This window comes from Diceros bicornis, assembly GCF_020826845.1.
Source record: "Diceros bicornis minor isolate mBicDic1 chromosome 21 unlocalized genomic scaffold, mDicBic1.mat.cur SUPER_21_unloc_1, whole genome shotgun sequence".
NCBI classification, from domain to species: domain Eukaryota; kingdom Metazoa; phylum Chordata; class Mammalia; order Perissodactyla; family Rhinocerotidae; genus Diceros; species Diceros bicornis.
The window spans coordinates 4,015,570-4,035,837 of NW_026690885.1; the positions used below are offsets into that span (position 1 = coordinate 4,015,570).

The window sequence follows — 20,268 nt, forward strand, 5'->3', positions numbered from 1 at the left end:
AGTTTCCTCCATGAAAAATGGGGTCAGTGACTCTGACCTCAGGAGAGTGTGTTGGGATTCAAGCAGGGAGACGAAGCTGCCCAAAGTGCTTGGACTCAGGAGGTCGCCTGGCTGGGGGAGCCCCAACGCAGGACAAGGCCTCGATGGTCAATGCTGGGCTCAATGCTGGTGAAAATCAAGGATTTCTAGTCCCCTGTTCACGTCTGGACTTGGTCACTTAGAGCAGAGTGACCTTGAATGCTGGGACCACTGGTCATCTGTAAAATGGGGTGCAATCACTCAGCACCCAGTGGGCTCCCTAATAACAGTAACTCCCTCCAATAGTTGCCCAGCTGGGCTCCCTTCAGCTCCTCCTACACCCGCCAGGGCTGCAGGCAGGGACTGGCTGGACCTCATGTGGTAGGGAGGGGGTGTAGAGGAGGAGGGAAAAGGGCAGCCTGGCCTTCTCCCTGCCCAGGGTCTGTGTCCACCACTGTCTTCGTGTCTGCAGGACGAGCCATGCATGGAGCTGGACCCTGGGATGGAGTCTGTGGACCAGGACAGTGAAGTCGGTGTATATTCAGTGACCCTCACGTCCCCAGATGTCCAACCTACCCAACTGTGCACCGTGTGGCCCACCTGGCTTCTGTGGCGTGTTCCTGCGACGTAGGGGGTGTGAGGGTCACTGAGCAGTTGGCTGGGGAGGGGACAGACGAAAGCAGCCATGTCAAGGGACCGTTGTGTTACACGTGTGTGCTGCGAGCTGTGTCACCCAGAAGTGCTGTCTGCAGGGCCCCTCTGTGTGCCTGACCATGGACAGGAGGCCTGGTTGCCACACAGGAGAGAGGCCTGTGAGACCGTGAGGGTATCCCTGCCACACTGATGTGGGCGGAGATCCCGGGCCATGTCCATGCTCATCGGGGCTGATGTTGCTCCGTGTCCAACCCTCACAGGACAGTTGGGAAACTGAGGCCAGGAGAAGCAGGGACAGGCCCTGGGGTCACAAGGTGGGCAGAGTCCAGAGGGGAAGAGAGCATTCCAAGCTCTTAGGCCAGCCTCAGCACTTCCAAGGGGTTTGCTTTGGGAATGAGAGCCCCTAATCCCCTGGGGGACCCCTGCCAACGCCCTCCCATGTAGGGCCCTTTGCTATACGCATCCCCACGTAGACACACTCACACACACAAGCATACACACACACTCTGAATGCCCAGCCCGGTCTCAGAAGGGAAGTGCTCACTGGGGAGGTGACAGGAGGAAGGAAGAAAGAGGTTGGAGGCAGCTCTGCCATGGGGCATGGGCATCCGGTCCCCTAACAACATGCCCAGGCCCATAGCATGAAGGGGAGAGATGCCAGACTGGTGGGCAGGGGGTCCCCAAGGTACACAGGGGGATGCAGGGGTTGGGGCCATCCCTAGAGCAGCCTGTAGAGAACCAGGTCTGGCGTCCTGTGGCCACCACTCTGGGCACCGGGAACTAGGATGTGACCCCATAGGGGGGAGGGGATACAGCAGAGAAGGCTAGATCTTACACCTCTGTAAATTGGGGTGCATAGATGGGGTGACTCTAAGGGTCCCACAGGCTTGTAGAAGAGTCTATTGACCTTCGTTCTCCATCCATGACCCACTGTTCTCTGAGTCCTTGTAAAATGCATTCCATTCCCTCGAGGTCTTGCTGAGCAGAAGGCAGCCTGAGAGCTTGGGGACTGGAGCCCCGGGCAGTGCAGAACATGGCAGAGCACTGGTCGACTTGTCTGGGGACCAGGGACAAGGCCATCCTTGTCGGAGCCTCGGGGGCCTCCTTTGGAAGTGAGGTGGAGTCATTGCCCTGGCTGGGGCGAGGAGGCCTTGTGAGTCAACGGGACACGCCAGGGCCAGTGGAGGGAAAGCGGGGAGCAAGAGAGGCTTCTGAGGTCCCTCACGTCCCTGCTGGAGCCCACAGGTCCTGCTCCTTTGCCCGTCCTCGGCCCTGGTGGAACCACTGCCTTGAGGACCCCAAACAAAGAAAGGTGTGTGTTTTGCTTTCTGCTTTCCTGCCTGGGGCTGCAAGGCTGGGGCTGACCACCAGGGGTGTCCTGTGTCCACTCATGCTCAATGCAGCAAGTGGAGCAGGGAAGGGACGCCCAGGGCTCGTTCTGGGTGTTCCCCTGTCCAAAGCAACAGGCACCTTTGATTACTGGCATCCACGTCCACAATGGGAGCTGCTCAGAGGCGGGAGGGGACCCTGAGATCCTTTCATGATTCTTTCAGCTACTGTGGCCCCAGCACTCACCCTGAGCAGGGCCCATGTTAGTCCTGAGGGCAGTGCAGAAAGCACCCACATGGTCCCTGTCCTCCAGGAGCTCACAGCCTGGAGATGGAAAGGACAAAATCATGAACAAATCCATGTGAAAAAGAAGAGAAGGTACTACAGAGCAATGAAGCAGGGTGCTGGAGGAGGGAGGGCCTGGAGCCCCTAGGTGGGTGTAAAGGGCCTCCCTGGGGACATTTGTGCCCTGAGCAGAAGGACAAGAGGAACCAGCCCTGCATCTGTCTGCAAACAGCGTGCTGGGGGGAAGCTCAAAGGCACAGAGACTTGGAGGCAGAAGAGGATTTGACGAGAGAGGAGGTGAGAAAAGAGCCAGTGTGGCTAGAGTGAGCTGGGGAGGAGAGAAGTGAGGGAGAGAGGATGGCAGGGCCAGACCCAGGCCTGGAAGGAGGTACTAGCTGTCTATGCTGGGTGACAGCATTAGCCTCACTTAGCACTTACGAGACCTATCATTGAGCATCTGACAGTGTCTCTACCAGGGTCCAGGCTCAGGTCAGCTGGGAGGCTCCCCGTCAAGGTCTAGCAGGAGGCTGGGGCTGTGTTCTCAACTGAAGCTCGATAGAGGCAGGAGCCATCTCGGAGATCATTCACAAGTATCGGGGCAGTGGTAGGATTCAGTTTGGATGGGGGGTTTCAGGCCTTTTCTGTCTGTGGGCCGGGACCCTCTGCCAGTTCTTTGCATTAGGGGGTGTCATAGGGAAGGAAGCTCATAATATCTGATATGGCTTCTCCTGAATAGTGGATCAGAGAGACAGAAAGAGGGAGAGAAAGAGAGACAGTGACACACAGAGATAGAAAGATGGGGAGGAGAGACAAAGAGTAGACACAGACAGAGACAGGGAGACAAAGAGAGAGACAGAGAGACAGGGAGAGACCAAGAGAGATACAGACAGCCAGAGACACAGAGACAGAGAGAGACAAAGACAGAGAGAGAGAGACAGAGACAGAGAGATAGAATGAACACAGGAGAGACAGAACCACACAGAAGTCACAGACTTTTCATTAAGCTGACCGTGGAAGTGACATCCCATCACTCGGCCCTATTCTATTGGTTAGAAGCCAGCCGCAAAGTCCATTCTCATAGAGGAGCGGGGATTACATAGGATGTGTGCCTAGGAAGTGGGAACGCTGGGAGCCGTTGTGGGGGCTGCCCACCACATAGGCTGAGATGACCACCACTCAGGCACTTGGACCTGAGTCTAAACATAACAGGAGGCCCTGGAGGGTTGCGAGCCAGAAGGAGATGATGTCTGAACGTCATTTCATTTCAACCCTCCCTAGGAACACTGGGAAACAGGCAAGAGGGGAAGTGCCTCTCCCAGACGCCCAGCAGACCCAAGCCTCTTTGCGTTGTATTCTCTGCCACAGCCAGCCCTTTCTGTAATCCTTGCACTGCCAAGTCTGTGCAGGAGCTACGTGTGGGAGCAGCCCACGGGATTCACAGACTCTGAAGGGATCTCTAGGTCTATACACCTGATGACATCCCTAGGAAGTAGATGCTAGAATGACCCCCACTACACAGAGAGGGACATGAACACAGGAGAGACCCTGAGAGGGGAGGCCCTGAGAGGCGCAGGGTTGTCCAGGGTGACATCACTGGCAAGAAGCAGGAGCGGGACTGAATTCAACTCTGTGTCCTCAAAGCTGGGGCCCTGGTTGCGTCCAGACCTCCCCAGAGGCTGTGGGGCGGACTGTGTCAGTGTGACTGTGTCTGGACAGGGTGTGGAGATGGAGAGTGAGCAGTCAGCAGCCCGGGGGGCCCTTAGGAAGGTCTTGTGTGAGGAGGAAGCTTAGGTAAGGGGATCCCAGGAAGTGACCTCACAGAGCCCAATAGAACTTGGAACCCTGGTAACTAGGCACCCACATCCTAAACACAGCCCCCAAGCGAGCTCACTTCTCTAGCACTTGTCTAGAAGGAGCAACATGTTTAGTTGCTGCTTCCCAATGACCAGGGGCCGGAGCCCCAGGAAAGCCCCCAAAGACCGATGCAGATGCTGGTGCCCCTCTCACGGCCGACGGCTCTGGTCGTTTACCCGGAGGGACGGAAAGGTAACACCGGGAGGCCCAGGGAAGGCCATTCCAAACCAGGCTACCACTGTGGGCCCATCTGGGCAGCCCCACATCCCCTCCCCATGTGTGCCTGGAAGGGCGGGTTCATGTGGGTAGACCACCGTGAGCAGGAGCAGTCGGTGAGGTGTTAGAAGCCTTGGGGGGTCGGTCAGGTTCAAAGCCCAGGTCAAGGCCGGCTGAGTGGGATGTGGAGTGCGGGGTGGTGCCCTTCTGCCTGAGGTTTATCCCAAGCCCCTGAGGTGTAGGTCTTTCCTCAGGGGTGGAATAATGTGCAGACACAGGTGTGTGCCTGATCTGGGAGAATTAGGACCAGAGGGCAGAAGCAGCAGCAAGGACAGCTGGGCAGGGCTCTGATGCCTCTGGGACGGAGCCAGTCACTGTCTTTGCAGAGCTCCACGAAGAAGATCAGCGTGGAGCTGGCGGAAGGGGATATTCCATCCATCTCCCCGATGGAGGCGCCGGTGTCCCACAGGCCTGGACCAGCAGCTACCGGGAGACGGTCTGCAGTGACAGTGATAAAACCCTCAGAGCCACCAGAAGACCCAGCTTCAATCCCGGGAGAACCATCATACCCACCATGTCCTGCAGCAGCGCAGGAGGCAGCTGAGGCCCCAGCCTCCGTGCAGGGAGCGCCATCCCCTGCAGAGTCTCCTGTAGCATACCAGGAGGCAGAAGAGGCCCAAACCTCTGTGCAGGGAGGGCCATCCCCTGCACAGCCTCCTGCAGGAGACGAGGAGGCAGCTGAGATCCCTGCCTCCGTGCTGGGACAGACATCTCCTGCACAGACTCCCGCAGGACTCCAAGAGGCAGCTGAGGCCTCAGCCTCTGTGCAGGGAGAGCCATCCCCTGCACAGGCTCCTATAGGAGAACAGGAGGTAGCTGAGGGCCCAGCCTCTGTGCAGGGAGAGCTATACCCTGCACAGTCTCCTGCAGGAGACCAGGAGGCAGCTGAGGCCCCAGCCTCTGTGCAGGGAGAGCCATCCCCTGCACAGCCTCCTGCAGGAGAACAGGAGGCAGCTGAGGCCCCAGCCTCTGTGCAGGGAGAGCCATCCCCTGCACAGGCTCCTGCAGGAGAACAGGAGGCAGCTGAGGGCCCAGCCTCTGTGCAGGGAGAGCCATCCCCTGCACAGTCTCCTGCAGGAGACAGGGAGGCAGCTGAGGCCCCAGCCTCTGTGGAGGGAGAGCCATCCACTGCACAGCCTCCAGCAGGAGAACAGGAGGCAGCTGAGGGCCCAGCCTCTGTGCAGGGAGAGCCATCCCCTGCACAGTCTCCTGCAGGAGAACAGGAGGGAGCTGAGGGCCCAGCCTCCGTGCTGGGAGAACCATCCCCTGCACTCTCTCCGGCAGGAGAACAGGAGGCAGCTGAGGGCCCAGCCTCTGTGCAGGGAGAGCCATCCCCTGCACAGTCTCCTGCAGGAGAACAGGAGGCAGCTGAGGGCCCAGCCTCTGTGCAGGGAGAGCCATCCCCTGCACAGTCTCCTGCAGGAGACAGGGAGGCAGCTGAGGCCCCAGCCTCTGTGCAGGGAGAGCCATCCCCTGCACAGCCTCCAGCAGGAGAACAGGAGGCAGCTGAGGGCCCAGCCTCTGTGCAGGGAGAGCCATCCCCTGCACAGTCTCCTGCAGGAGAACAGGAGGCAGCTGAGGGCCCAGCCTCTGTGCAGGGAGAGCCATCCCCTGCACAGTCTCCTGCAGGAGAACAGGAGGCAGCTGAGGGCCCAGCCTCTGTGCAGGGAGAGCCATCCCCTGCACAGTCTCCTGCAGGAGAACAGGAGGCAGCTGAGGGCCCAGCCTCTGTGCAGGGAGAGCCATCCCCTGCACAGTCTCCTGCAGGAGAACAGGAGGCAGCTGAGGGCCCAGCCTCTGTGCAGGGAGAGCCATCCCCTGCACAGTCTCCTGCAGGAGAACAGGAGGCAGCTGAGGGCCCAGCCTCTGTGCAGGGAGAGCCATCCCCTGCACAGTCTCCTGCAGGAGAACAGGAGGCAGCTGAGGGCCCAGCCTCTGTGCAGGGAGAGCCATCCCCTGCACAGTCTCCTGCAGGAGAACAGGAGGCAGCTGAGGGCCCAGCCTCTGTGCAGGGAGAGCCAAGCCCTGCACAGGCTCAGGGAGGAGAACCAGAGGCAGCTGAGGCCCCAGCCTCTGTGCAGGGAGAGCCATCCCTTGCACAGGCGCCTGCAGGACACAGGGAGGCAGCTGAGGCCAATCTCTGCGGCCTGGGAGAGCTGGCTCAGGACCCTCCCTCATTAGCACCTCCAGTCCCACCTGTTCCACCTACTCCCTTACCACCAATTTCCTTCCCCATCCTCCTAATTGTGTTTCTCTATTTCTTGGTTTCTTTCATTGATTTTTTTTTATTGTTTATATCTTGATTATTTAAAATAAATTTCACTTTCATCTTTTAACAGTTTACTGTTTTTCATTTTAAATTGTACACTTCATGAGCATTAAGTACATTCACAATGCTGTGCAGCCATCACCGCTGTATGCGTTTAGAGTATTTCATTCTCCAAAAGAACACCCTGTTCTAAAAGCACTCACTCCCACTTTCTCCCTCAGGCCCTGGCAACCCCTAATCTGTTTTCTGTCACTGTTTCCTTTTTTTTTTTAAATCTGTTCAGGATGTTTCCTATAAGTGAAATCATGCCATAGGTGGCCATGTGTTTTCTGCCCATTTCTTTTCAAACGGCCTGATAGGTTTTCCTTTTCTGCTTTTATTTGAAATAGAATTTCTCTAATTTGATAGGAAAATCCCAGATGGAGTCTAGATTTGATGTATCAAAGAAAGCCCTTTTGGTAAATATGTGCATAATCTTGGGGTACAGACTGCTGTTCTAAGTGTGACACCAGAGCCAGAAGCCACACACGAAATGCGTTGCTCTTCCTGCAGCCTAAACAAAAACAAGAAAGGGTAGAAAGCTGGAAAGACAAACCAAGAGGCAGCTGAGGCATCAGCCTCCAAGCAGGGAGAGCCATCCCCTGCACTGGCTCCTGCAGGAGAACAGGAGGCAGCTGAGGCCCCAACCTCTGTGCAGGGAGAGCCATGCCCTGCACAGGCTCCTGCAGGAGAACGAGAGTCAGCAGAGGGCCCAGCCTCCGTGCAGGGAGAGCCATCCCTTGCACAGTCTCCTGCAGGAGACAGGGAGGCAGCTGAGGCTACAGCCTCTGTGCAGGGAGAGCCATCCCCTGCACAGGCTCCTGCAGGAGATCAGGAGGCAGCTGAGGGCCCAGCCTCTGTGCAAGGAGAGTCAAGCTCTGCACAGGCGCCTGCATGAGACAGAGAGGCAGCTGAGGCCAAATTCTGAGGCCTGTGAGAGCTGGCTCGGGAACCTCCCTCATTAGCACCTCCAGTCCCACCTGTTCCACCTGCTCCCTTACCACCAATTTCCTTCCCCATCCTCCTAATTGTGTTTCTCTATTTCATGGTTCCTTTCATTGCTTTTTTTATTGTTTATATCTTGATTATTTAAAATAAATTTCACTTTCATCTTTTAACAGTTTACTGTTTTTCATTTTAAATTGTACACTTCATGAGCATTAAGTACATTCACAATGCTGTGCAGCCATCACCGCTGTATGCGTTTACAATATTTCATTCTCCAAAAGAACACCCTGTTCTAAAAGCACTCACTCCCACTTTCTCCCTCAGGCCCTGGCAACCCCTAATCTGTTTTCTGTCACTGTTTTGTTTTGTTTTTAATCTGTTCTGCATGTTTCTTATAAGTGAAATCATGCCGTAGGTGGCCATGTGTGTCTGCCCATTTCTTTTCAAACGGCCTGATAGGTTTTCCTTTTCTGTTTTTATTTGAAATAGAATTTCTCTAATTTGATAGGAAAATCCCAGATGGAGTCTAGATTTGATGTATCAAAGAAAGCCCTTCTGGTAAATATGTGCATAATCTTGGGGTACAGACTGCTGTTCTAAGTGGGACACCAGAGCCAGAAGCCACACACGAAACGCGTTGCTCTTCCTGCGGCCAAAACAAAAACAAGAAAGGGTAGAAAGCTGGAAAGACAAACCACAAACCGGAATGTATTCCTCATGACACAAGGTCAGGGAAAGGTTACGCATCCTTGTGGTCCAAAAAAACACTCGAAAGTCAGAGTTTTAAAAAGAGATAAAGAGCAAACACATTCAACGCCAACGAGAGGTGATACACAGGGGCAGCATGTGTCAGAGATGCGCGAGATCCCCGAGGAGGAGACGCGCACATGGAGACACTGTGGAGAGGGCACTGGGCCCCATCAGACGGGCTGGGTTCCAGTGTGGTGACAACCAGACCTGGTGACAATGTGAGGAAGCAGAGGCCCCAGTAGACCCCTAGAGACAAGTGTGAAAGGACACTCCTCTCTGGAGACCAACCTGCAGGACCCATCGCAGTCCCCAGGGGCACGCCTGTGCTGGCGGTACTGATCCCAGGACTTCATCCCACAGAAATTCCTGCCCAACTTTTCAAAGATGTATTTTCCAGACTATTCATCACAGCACTGGTTGCAATAGCAAGCAATTGGAAGGAACGCTACTGTCCATGGCGAGGCGATGGGATCCATCCGTCCCATCTGTAAGACCACTAATATGTGATATCAGCCGGGAGACATGCATCTAGGAACATGAATCTGTGTGTGAGAGAGAGACAGAGACAGACAGAGAAAGAGAGAGACAGAGCCAGAGAGATACGTACCAAATCATCCATGGGGCTCACCTCTGGGGATGGGAATTGCCACTCGCTTCTCTTCTCCTTTAGAGGCCTGCGTGATGTTTCAACTTGATAGAATGTGCCTCTATTCCTCTTATAATTCTAACAAGATTAAAATCACATGTTAATGTTATCCATTTATCATTCATCTTTGGACTGAAGTACATTATTTAGTTTTTCTTTGTAAAGGTTTTTATTACGAAGACAATGTACGTTAATTACAGTAAAAGAATGAATTCTAAGGGAATTAAGAATTAAGTGGAAACTGAGGAGTGCCCTTAACAGGCAGTGTTCACCGTTTCAGTCCTTTGCCTTTGTATGCACGTGTGTGTGCACGTGTGTGCATGTGCCCATTCAGCTGTGTGCATCTGTATGCACATGGGTATGTCTATGTGCAAGTGTGTATGGGTGTGCACTTGCGGCTATCGTGTGGGAAGGACTGCAGGGAGTGTGCTCTTCTGGAACCTGATTTCCCCAGGGCTGGACCCTGGCCAGTCAATCCTCTTTCTCCTCTGCGTCGGCCTCAGAATTGCCTAAGAGCCTCTGCTGGGCAACACGGATCATTTCTGATTTCATCGTGCTGAAAGGAACACCTGCATCCATAAATCTCTACTTCTTTAGGACCGATCCCTAGAGGCGGAGATTCTGGCTCATAATGTAAACGTGATGTTAAGGTGTTGGTCACAGTCTCTGACACTCAAGGTCTCCTTCTACCCTGTGATCTTGTTTGGGAACAGGGAGTCCAGAGACCCTGAAGCAGAGACCTGAGGGAGGGAGGGAGAAGGAGGAGCAGCTAGGATGCAGGGGATGAAGGTACCTGGGGTTACCTGCCCAGCTGGAAGGCCTCGCTCCTGTTGCTTCTGTCCTTCCCACTCCCCTCACCCCTGGCCCCGCCCCTAACACACCTGACCCCGCTTTGGCCTTGCCCATGCCCCTCCTGCTCCCTAACTCACCTGAGCTGAGCAGCCTGGCCTGCCATCCAGGACAGATGATGATGGGGGTCTGGACACTCCTGCCTGCTCCCTCTCCCTCCAAGCAGAGAGCCCCATCCTCAGTCAGGAAAGTACATCTAGGTCAGTGCAGTGAGTCACAGGGACCTCCTTGAACATGCTCCCTCCAGGGGGAGTTCTCAGTTGCAACAGCAGGACCCACTTGAGCTTGTGTGAGCAGAAGTGACTCTTACAAGACAGAGTGGAGGTGTCATAGAAGGTGCCAGAATGTCAGAGCACGGGGCTAGAGGCTGTGGAGAAGGTCATCGTGCCCAAAGCACACCTCAGTGTTTTCCAGGAGTGATGGCTGCCTCAGGCACTGTGCCAGCCCCAGCCCACATATCCAGCACATTCAGCCTCTGCGATGGAGGGGCCCTGCTCAGTGGGGATGAGGGAGAGAGCCCTGGTGACCTCGGAGAGGCACTGCCATTGGAGCCTCGGTTTCCTCACCTGTGAAGTGGGGTGACAGCCGACCTTTCATGGTGGTGTCAGACAAGTTCGCTGAGGCTGCACCTGGAGTGCCCTGCACCTTCTCAGATCTCAACAGCTGCTAGCTCTAATGAAGAGGAATCAAGAGAGGAGAGATGGGGCTGGGTCCTGGATCCCCACCTGGTTGGCTGACTGCCGTGGGACGAGATGGGGTGGAGAAAGGCATTCCAGAGGAACAGCGGAGTCAGAGCGAGTAGGGCATGCCTGGTGGGAGATCAGAGTGGGCAGAGGCGAAGGGCCTCAGGGGGCTCTGAGTGGGGTGACATCAGCAGGAACAGCTCACGGTGATGAGCACTTACCGGGGCCTCTGTTCTCCTCTTGAGCTATCTCCTTGAATTCTCCCCACAACTCCTTGGGGGAGGAGCAATTATTGTCTTCATTTCACTGATGAGGAAACTGAGGCTCAAAGAGACTTGCCCCCTCTGTGCCCTGCAGAGTGGCAGAGCCGGGATTTGAACCCAGTGCCTCTTAGACCCCTTGGGCCTGCCTGAGAAGGGCTCCCCCATGCTGAGAGAGGGACCTCTTTTCCCTAAAGTTCTGAGAACTTTTGGTCCTGATGCCCAGAGAGACCTCACTCTGCGGGGGGATAGGCTGGTCCCTGGTACTGGGAGAGCCCACAGCGCCCACATCTGGCCATTCTCCGGCCACCATACCCAGCCCCAGGCAGACGGAGTGGCCCTGTCCCTTTAGTTCAGTGATGGCTGGAGGCCAGAAGGGTGCAGGCCCCAGGGAGGCCAGGACCCCTGAGCCCGAGGAGGCCACAGTGCAGGACAGTGGTTTGCAATGATCCAAAGTCAGAGACACAGGGGTCCTAGTCCCTGCTCAGCCTCTTTCTAGCTGGTGATGCAGGTGAGGCTCTCAGCCTCAGTTTCCCCATCTGTACAATGAGGAAATAACTTGGCCTCCTGATGGGCTGTTGGGAGACTTCCCTGAGGAATTGCTTGAGCATCTCTAGCCTGGTGCCCGGAGCGTGTTAAGAGCCCCCTGCCAGGCTGTCACAGTGGTCCTCCAGGGCGCAGGGTCTGGGAAGTCCCTCCTCAGGTTCCCTTCCTGCTGCCCTGCTCCCGGGAACATTCAGCATTGTTTGAGGAGGAGCTGAAGAAGATCCAGGACCACACTGTGTTGCAGGTGGAGGTTCAGCGCTGGGAGGACAGCTGGACATGCTCCATGCCACCGTCCAGGGCTTGTGCTGTGACCCGCTGTGAGCCCGCCACAGATAAAGGCTCCTCCTGTGTGGATCCAGCTTCTGTGGTTTACTCACTTACTGCTTCATTCACCCAGTCATTCCTTCACTCATTCCTTCACTCACTCACTCCTGCACTCATGTACTCATTCATGCATTCGTTCATTGTTTCACTCACTCATTCAGCCAATACGTTCTGGTCCCTGCCAGGGGCCGAGCACTGTAACTTCACCAGTGAGTATGACCCCACGTGGTCCCTGCCCACCTGGAGCTCACATCCACTGTGTGACCTGAAAGAGGGCTGTCCCTCGGGTTAGCAGGGGTGATGAGCACCAGGAATCCGCTTCTGAAAGTAGAGGCCACCCATGCAAAGAAAAGAACGGAGAAAACCCATGCTTGGCACTTCATCGACAAAAAAAAATAATTAAAAGTTAAGAAAAATAAAGATATCCTACACTTAACAAAATGTGGGTTCTAATCACAAGTGTGCACTCATTCCGACAACCAATGAGAAGTAATCCAGAGTGGACTGGGTGTTTGTAACACATTCTTCCGGCCAATAACAGCATTTCAGTAAACATGTTCCAGGGCCTCATGATTTTCCTAAGGCCTCTGTGATCCTCCAACACTTAAATCTTTCTCCTTGGAAGCCTCTGTCCTGTCCCCCTCCTTGTCGAATGGCTCTTCCACTGTCCGGGGGCCTACCCTGCACGGCCACACTCGTCAGTGACTCTCCACGTTGTGTGGACAGGCTGCCCGCGTTCCTCCCGCAGCCTCGCGAGCTCCTGTTGCTTTGGCAAGGTTGGGGTTTTCCCTGGGTGATCAGCGGGCGTCCTTCTTTGCAGCGGTGTGCCTCTCTGCACGCTGCGTCTCCTCTGGCGACTCCGGGAGGCAGGCCTGTGTCCCCATCTCACAGGTGAGGAAGCTCAAGTCCAGAAAGCTGGACAACCTGCTCCACGTCACAGCCAGCGTGCAGCCTCCGCAGAGTCTGGGCCCCAACGCAGACAAGGACATAGGGCGAGTGGTTTGTCTGCAGGTGAGGGAGGAGGCCCGAGGGAGGCCATGGGGAAGGGAGCCTGGAGGAGGAGCGCCAGTGCGGGGCCTGACGAGGGAGCACTGAGGTGAGCATCCATCCTAGTCCTGCTGGGAGACGAGATCCCACCCGGACTGGCTCTGTCCCCGTGGGTGGAGGGTTTACCCCGGGTCGTGAAGGCTTCTGTGCTACAGGCTGGCACAGGCTCGCAGCAGAGGAAGCTCCCGCTGCAGGAGAGAGCCCTCAGGCAGAGAGTGGATGCAGGTGCTCCAGGGGGACACTGTGGGCCTGCCGGGGACTGGCTCCCAGGGACTGCAGGGACTCAAGTGGGCTGAGGGAACTGAAGGGCAGCAGCAGCAATGTCTGCAGCGGGGGTCTGCACACATGTCCCACACGTATGCCCCCAGAAAGGCTGCTCTGCGTGGCATTTCTCCTCCCAGATGCGTAGTTGGCCCAAACCGCCCCTCCACTCCACACTCCCAACTCCTTTCCACTCGTCTCAGGTTACTAGAAATTCAGAATATTTTAGTTGGTGTTGGAGCCCAGAGACTTTTGTTTGTCCTGCCCATGTTCTAACATTGCTGGCTTTTTAAAGATCTCAGGGCTTTGACTCCAAAACAGCAAGATGATGAGGATCCCAGAGAGCTTTCTGGAAGCAAGACTTGATGCTTTGCAATACTGCCATCCCACCAGCTCTTCTCAAAATCCCTCCAGGACACAGACTCACAATCTTGGGTCCTCAGATTGCTGAAAGGATGCGCCTTCAGAAAGTGATCGGCGTGGGTCGGCAGGACGCACCGAATGGTTGAGTGAGGAGTTCAGCCAATCCTCTTCCCGGAAAGCCATGATCACACCGGACGTGCTGTCAGAAAACAACCTCTGGGAAGAGACCGAAGACATACAACCAACTGAGGAGCATGTGAAGCTGAGGGAAGAACAGTGAGAGTCGTGGTGTTTTTGCCCAGGGCAGGTCCCGTCCCCACCCCCTCAGTGTGACGGCCCTGTGAGCGGCGCAAGCCTGAATGGGGGTGGCTTCACTGTCAGAGGTTGCCCACTTGATGTCGCCATGCGTGGGCAAAGCCCGGCCCCTAAGCATTCCTGGAAACAGTAGCCATCTCAGTGGCAAGCTGACGTGGAAGGTCAACTTTGCAGCCGCCTGAGGTTGGATCTAGAACAGAGCAGCGAATCAGCCAGGAAGGTGAGACGGACAACCACACAATGAGACAGACACAGCGGCCTTGATGGGCTGCACGTAACCCCAGGGGGTCTGGAAGGTGGTGTGCTTGTGCAGGCCTGTGCTCAATCAGGTGAGACCAGGAAGATGGGGATTGTGGGGACGCTTAGAGACCTGCCACCAGCCTAGGCCCTGCCCCCAGGGGTTGCTGCCTCCCAGGAAGTCCAAGTTGACTGAGGGGACAATGCCCAGCCCTGTCGAAGGTCCCTGTCCACTCTAGGGCTCCCATGGGGAGAGGCCTTCCCACCTGGAAACTTCTTCCCAGGTCTTCTTCAGAGGCTGAAACGAGGTGCTCTCAGAGCAGAGAAGATGGTGAGCAGTGAGGAGAGGCTCCTGAGGAGTCGGCCCTCCTGGGGAAGGAAGCAAATGAGCTGGGAGGGTGGAGTGGTCCCTGCTTGCTCTGGCCTCAGCCCCCTCAGTGTACATCTCCCTCCTGGAGGGGACAGGAGCCCAGGGAACCCGGGAGAGCACACCCGGGCCGCGATGAGCAACACTCCCAAGGAGGAGGATCTGAGCTCAACGCAGGATCAGCCCAAGTAGGAAGGGAGCCTTTCGCCACCAGGACACTCGAGTCAAGGTCAGCGTGCCCCTGCAGGGATGAGCTCCCTGCCTGTTCTATACGTCCCTGTGGACCACTGACTGCTTAGGGACTGGCTTCTGACCAGCAGACCCAGCACAAGTGACAGGACGACCCTTCCCAGATTCCCTCACCGAGGCTGTCATTCTCTCTCACTCGCTCTCTTGTGTTCCCTCTTCCCTCTCCCCTTGTTCCCCTCTCTCAGTCTGTCTAACCCCTGGACCTGGGGACATACATGGACGTCCTGAGCTCCCCTATGCAGAGGCCCATGCAGAAGAAAACCAAGGGAGTGCCCTGGCCAACAGACAGAAAGGAGCCAGGCTCTCAGTGAAGCTGATCCTGACCGAGCCCACAGGAGTAAGCTTGACAGCACATCTCACCCTGGTCCAGCCTCAGTGGAGGCCACAGCCCCAACCTGGAAGTCGTCAGCTCAGTTGTGCAGGATTCCTGGTCTAACTCAGAACAAAGGCAACCTCAGCTGGCAGGATACTCAGCTGGGTATTATGGTGTGCCCAGGGAGCTGTTTGTAAGCTTAGATGTGTAACGGCTCCTGGAATGAAAAGCCCAAGGATAGAGGGGACTTGGCAGCATTAGTAACTGGGGATGCTTCTGGTTCCACTATCATAGGCTCAGCCTCTGGCTAGAGCAAACTTATACCTCTGTTTAAGAAACACACAATCATTAGCTCCTTTGAACTGAGAGTCAGCTTAAGTCAAGCAGAGAATGCAAGGTGGGCTGTTAAAGCTAGAAGGACCCTTAGTAATCATTGGGTCCAACCCCTTGGTAAGAGAGAATTATGGTTTGGCAATCCATGATCTCCTTTTCTCTGGGGACTTCTCACTGTGGTTATAGAGGCATCTGCCATGTTATTCCTTGAATGGAACCCTGATTACAGTTGATTGGTGCAAAGTGAGCCAATTAGAGTTTTTCTGTGGGAATTACGGAGCTGAAATGTCTGTCCTCCTGTTGGGAGCTGGGCTTTATGACATTATACTTGGAAATTGTCCAGGGCTGCATAGTTTTCCCTCATGGGCCAGAGAGACAGAAGAAGTAATCCACATAGAGAGAGAGGAGTTATGCAGATGTATAGCAAGGGACACGTCTGGGAGATGAAGAGAGAGTCTGCTGGGGACTGAGTGTGTCCTTAGAGCCAGTTGTTCCTGAGGCCAGACATATTCCTCTCACAGCCCTGGATTGCTGCCCTTGTCCCTATAAAACAGCTGAGGACCCCTGTGATAGGGCCCCCTATGTCTTTAAGCTAGTTCCAGATCGGTTTCTGTCACTTGCAATCAAAACAGTCCAAACCAATAGGCTCCAAGTTTCAAAGAGGAGGAAAGTGATGCCGAGGAAGAAGGACGTATTTCACCATGTGACACCGGAGGCCCATTCTGTCCTGAGAGAAAGAGCGTTCTTGAAATCACAAAAGCATATGCCAAACTGTGGCTCATAATATTAAAGGCTGATTCAGAAGGACTTGACAATAAAAATTTCATCCAGAGAAAATCCATCTCTTTTGTCTTTTTTTGAGGGGGGAGGGGAATCACAGGGAAACTGGCCTGACACGGAGGCTTCGACCTCCGTTCTGTCTGCCAGTCCCCCGTGGTCATCCCGCCGGCACAGGCTTTGGAGGAAGTGGAGTGGACCCTGGCATTGTGGACGTCCATGTGGGGTCACCAAGAAGCTCGAGAGCCGATCAACACAGCACCTCTTTCACCCCCCAAAGCTGAGGCCCACGCCAAAAAGTGATTATAATTCTCTCCAGAATCAGTTAAAAGAAAGCTATTTCCATTGTTCCCAGGCCCAAAATGGAAAACTGGGAAATTTCTTAGGTAGAGCCAAATGAATTTTTACAAAAGCTTTGAAGTATATTCATATTGCGAGGACACTTCTTATCAGCTAAAGGAAAATAGGCGCAGATCCTCTTAAAATAAAATGAAATTTATGGACACAGGATTATAGCTGCCCCAAGGTGCCAAAAATGCTATGTTTGTAGAACCCAAATCATTTAGACACCCTTCCAAATCCAAGTACTATGTATTGCTTCCGATATTTATGCTGGACCTGTTACCCCACGCTCTCCGCTTCCTGCCTATGCAAAGTGACTGTGCATCAGGAAAGGCCATAATGTTTAAAATATTCTCAAGCAATTTCCTGCTTTATGGTAGGCATCCTCAGAAGTAAATGCCAGAAAGCCGTATAACAAATGCAAAATCCTTATGGTCTTCTGTGAAACTACTGCAGATGGGTAAACTGAGGCTAGTTGAAAACACTACACCTCAGTGGCTTAGCCAAGGAATAATAATGAAATCTGAAAACGTCGAATATATGTAGGAGCCTCTTTTGTGTCCTGTATAACACGCCCTAAGCTGGCCTCTGGCTTTAGCTGTGGCAGGTATCTCCTAAGTCGTTTTAGTGACCGTTTCAAGGACCCATCGCAGAGCTCCACCTGCCTTGTTAGGGTTCTTGGAGCCATACTCAGCCACAGGTGCCCCCAGCTAGGCTGGAACCAAGGCCTCCAGGGGTAACCCTCAAACAATTGCTGATAGGAGTTAAAAGATAAATTTCTCATCTTCTAGTCTTTTGAAGCAACAATACAGATGTGCATTTTATGTGATTTCCTAACAGAACTGAGCCTCAGTTGCCTACAGCAGTAACAATCTTAGCACACATTTTACTGGATTTTTCTCTTCTATATGACTCTCCCCATTCCTTCCTTGGAATCACCTCCCAAATAAACTGCCAGCACCCAAGTCCTTAACTGACACTCCGCTTTTGCAGGATCCTAACTAAGGCAGTGTATAAATCTGTCTCCTTGTATTCATTACCATATCATTTCAGACTAATTTCCTGCTCCTTGGTAAAATCCAGTTGCCCCAAAGACACACTTTCTTTATTATGTGCAGGTGCTCACTGTTTTGTTGCCTCCAAGTTCCAGGTGAAACTGTTCCGTACTCATAAAGGTCTCAAAATTCAACTGGCTAAGACTGTGCCACATGAACATTCGTGTGCTGCATGAACCATGACTCATGACCAATGGACATCCCATTGGTAATATTAATAGAAACAGCTACTTATTTAATGAGATCCTCCTCTGTGTCTTCTGCTCTATATATTTATTTGGAATGTCCCTGCAAGGTGGACATTAACAATACCACTTTACAGATGATGTAGAGCCTTGCTTGGCCGATGAGTGGTAGCGCAGGCATCCAACCCAGATATTCATGGATCCAAAGTCCATGTTCTTTGTATGAATCTGGGATTTTTGAGTTTCCTCTACGCTCTTCTATAAACTTACCCTGTGTCCTATCTGGTTTTCAGTCGTTAGACCACCATTGGCCATTTGCCATAGTAAGTGCACTAGAGAAGAGGAAATACCCTAACCTTTAGAGAGCTATTTGATACAGATCCGAGCTGACACGGACACCAAGGGATCTAAAACAGCATTGTGGCCTCTATTAGGGATTTATGCAGATCAGATGACAAATTGAATTTTGGCCCAAGTCCATCTGACAGTGTTTCCAATGGGTCCTCACACCCATCTTAAAGTTATTTTCCCAGTACTCATATGCATAATCAGGATGGAGATCCTTAGCAGCTGGCAGAATCCTCATGTTGAGTCCCTGTTAATGTGGATTAAGAGATATTATTGAAGGAAGATCCAAGTGGAAGCCCTTAAAACTGTTCCTCCCTGGTCCTGGCCAAGATAGAATCATGACATCCCAGGAGGAATTGCATCACCCTCAAAGACTTTAAGAATGCAAAAGTGGTGGTCCCCATCATATCCTCATCTAGTTCACCTGTGTGAGTTTCAGCAAAAACCAGATAGGTTACGGCAGATGACAGTGAACTACCATAAACTTAACCAAATGATAGCTCTAATCATAGTTGCAATGCTTAATGTGGTATCTTACCGGAACAGATAAATATAGCCTTTGGTACTTGATATGCATTTATTACATTTGTGAATGTGTTTTTTCAATCTCCATCCAAAAAGAGCTTCGAAAGCAGTTCACTTTTACATGACAAGGACAGCAATACACATTTCCCCACAGTCATCTTATTAGTAACTTATTTTAACTGGGGCTTGATAAATGTTTTTTGGGTAAATGAGTGGAAACACTGAACCCCAGAAGTATCCAAATTTCTAGAACTCAGGTCACTAGCTTGCTCTTGTCCTCAGGATCTATTTGTTTGCTCATCAGCTCAGCTTAAGAGAAAGATAGGACTTCACTTCCAAGTCCTTTCATTACAGAGTAATTATGGTTCAGGACATTTTTCTTTTCATTTTCTATTTTGACATAATTTTAGATGGAAAGGAAAGTTTTAAGAATAGTATAAAGAATCAAAACCACAATGAAATACCACTTCAAATGTACTAGGATGACTAAAATAAGAAAGAAAATAACAAGTGTTGGTGAGAATGTAGAGAAATTGGAACCTCATACACTGTTGGTGGGAATGTGAAATAACACAGCCACTTTAGAAAACAGTCTGACAGTACCTCAAAAGGTTAAACATAGAGTTAGCATATGACCCAGCAGTTCCACCCCTAGGTATACACCCAGGAGAAATGGCAACTTTGTCCACACAAAAACTTGTATATGAGTGTTCATAGAAGCATTATTCATAATAGACCAAAAGCAGAAACAATCCAAATTCCCATCAACTGATGAATGGCTAAACAGAATGTAATATATCCAAACAACAAACTATTATTTGGCAATAAAAAGAAATGCATACTGATACGTGCTACAAATCTTGAAAACATCATGCTGAGTGAAAGAAGCCAGTCACAAAGGACTAGACATTGTATGATTCCATTTATATCCAATAACCAGAATAGGCAAATCTGTAAAGACAAAAAGTAGATACATCTTTTGTGATAATGACAGCTTTGAAGAGTACAAGTCAGCTATTTGGTAGAAAATCCCTCAATTTGAGTTTGTGTGATATTTCCTCATGATTATATTGAGGGGATGCGTTTTGGGCAGGAAGACCCCAGAAGGGCTATCACATCCTTTTCAGTGCATCCTATTAAGAGGTGCATGATGTCAAGTTGTCCCATTACTGGTTGTGTTAATTCTGATCACTGGGTTAAGGAGTTGTCTACCAGGCTTCTTCACTGTGAATTTACTATTTTCCCTTTGTAATGATTAAGTATTTTACGGGGAGCTATTCTGAGGCTGTGTAAATAAACTTAGTATATGGCATTTTGGTTGTGGAAGCTGTTTGACGTCCTAGTCCAATCAGAAGGGAGGAAAGCTGGTCTGTCACAAACTCTTTACACCTGGCCCTTCTAGGAAGCAGGGCCAATTGGGCTCTGCACCACATTTAACCCTGCAAAAGAGTGGAATAAACACAACAAAAGGCTGCCTCTCCTCAGATAAGGGCTGGGCTTAAGAACTGGAAGACTGAGGAAGTTTTCTGCCTCCTTAGCCGCCGGGCACACACAGAGCTTGCCCTGCCTTCTTCCCACCTCCAGAGATCCCTTGCCCTTTTAGCAAATAACACAAACATGGGTGCTCACTCAGCAGGGACCCCAACTTTGACTACAGCAGACCAAGTAAAAATCATTGTCCCTGCAGTTAAACGCTTCTCTTCTAGATTGACAGAGATTGGAGGCTTGGCTGGTCACTTTGTCCTCTTGGTTTGTCCACCTTTAGGGAACCTCTTCCCCTGGTGAAGCCCTACACTTCCCTCAGCTCCTGGCCTAATGGGC

At 52.5% G+C, this 20,268-nt stretch overlaps 1 pseudogene; it reads left to right on the top strand.

Moving 5' to 3' along the window:
- Positions 1 to 20,268, top strand: part of LOC131401856 (adhesion G protein-coupled receptor E1-like) — a 431,573-nt pseudogene that overhangs the window by 394,356 nt on the left and 16,949 nt on the right.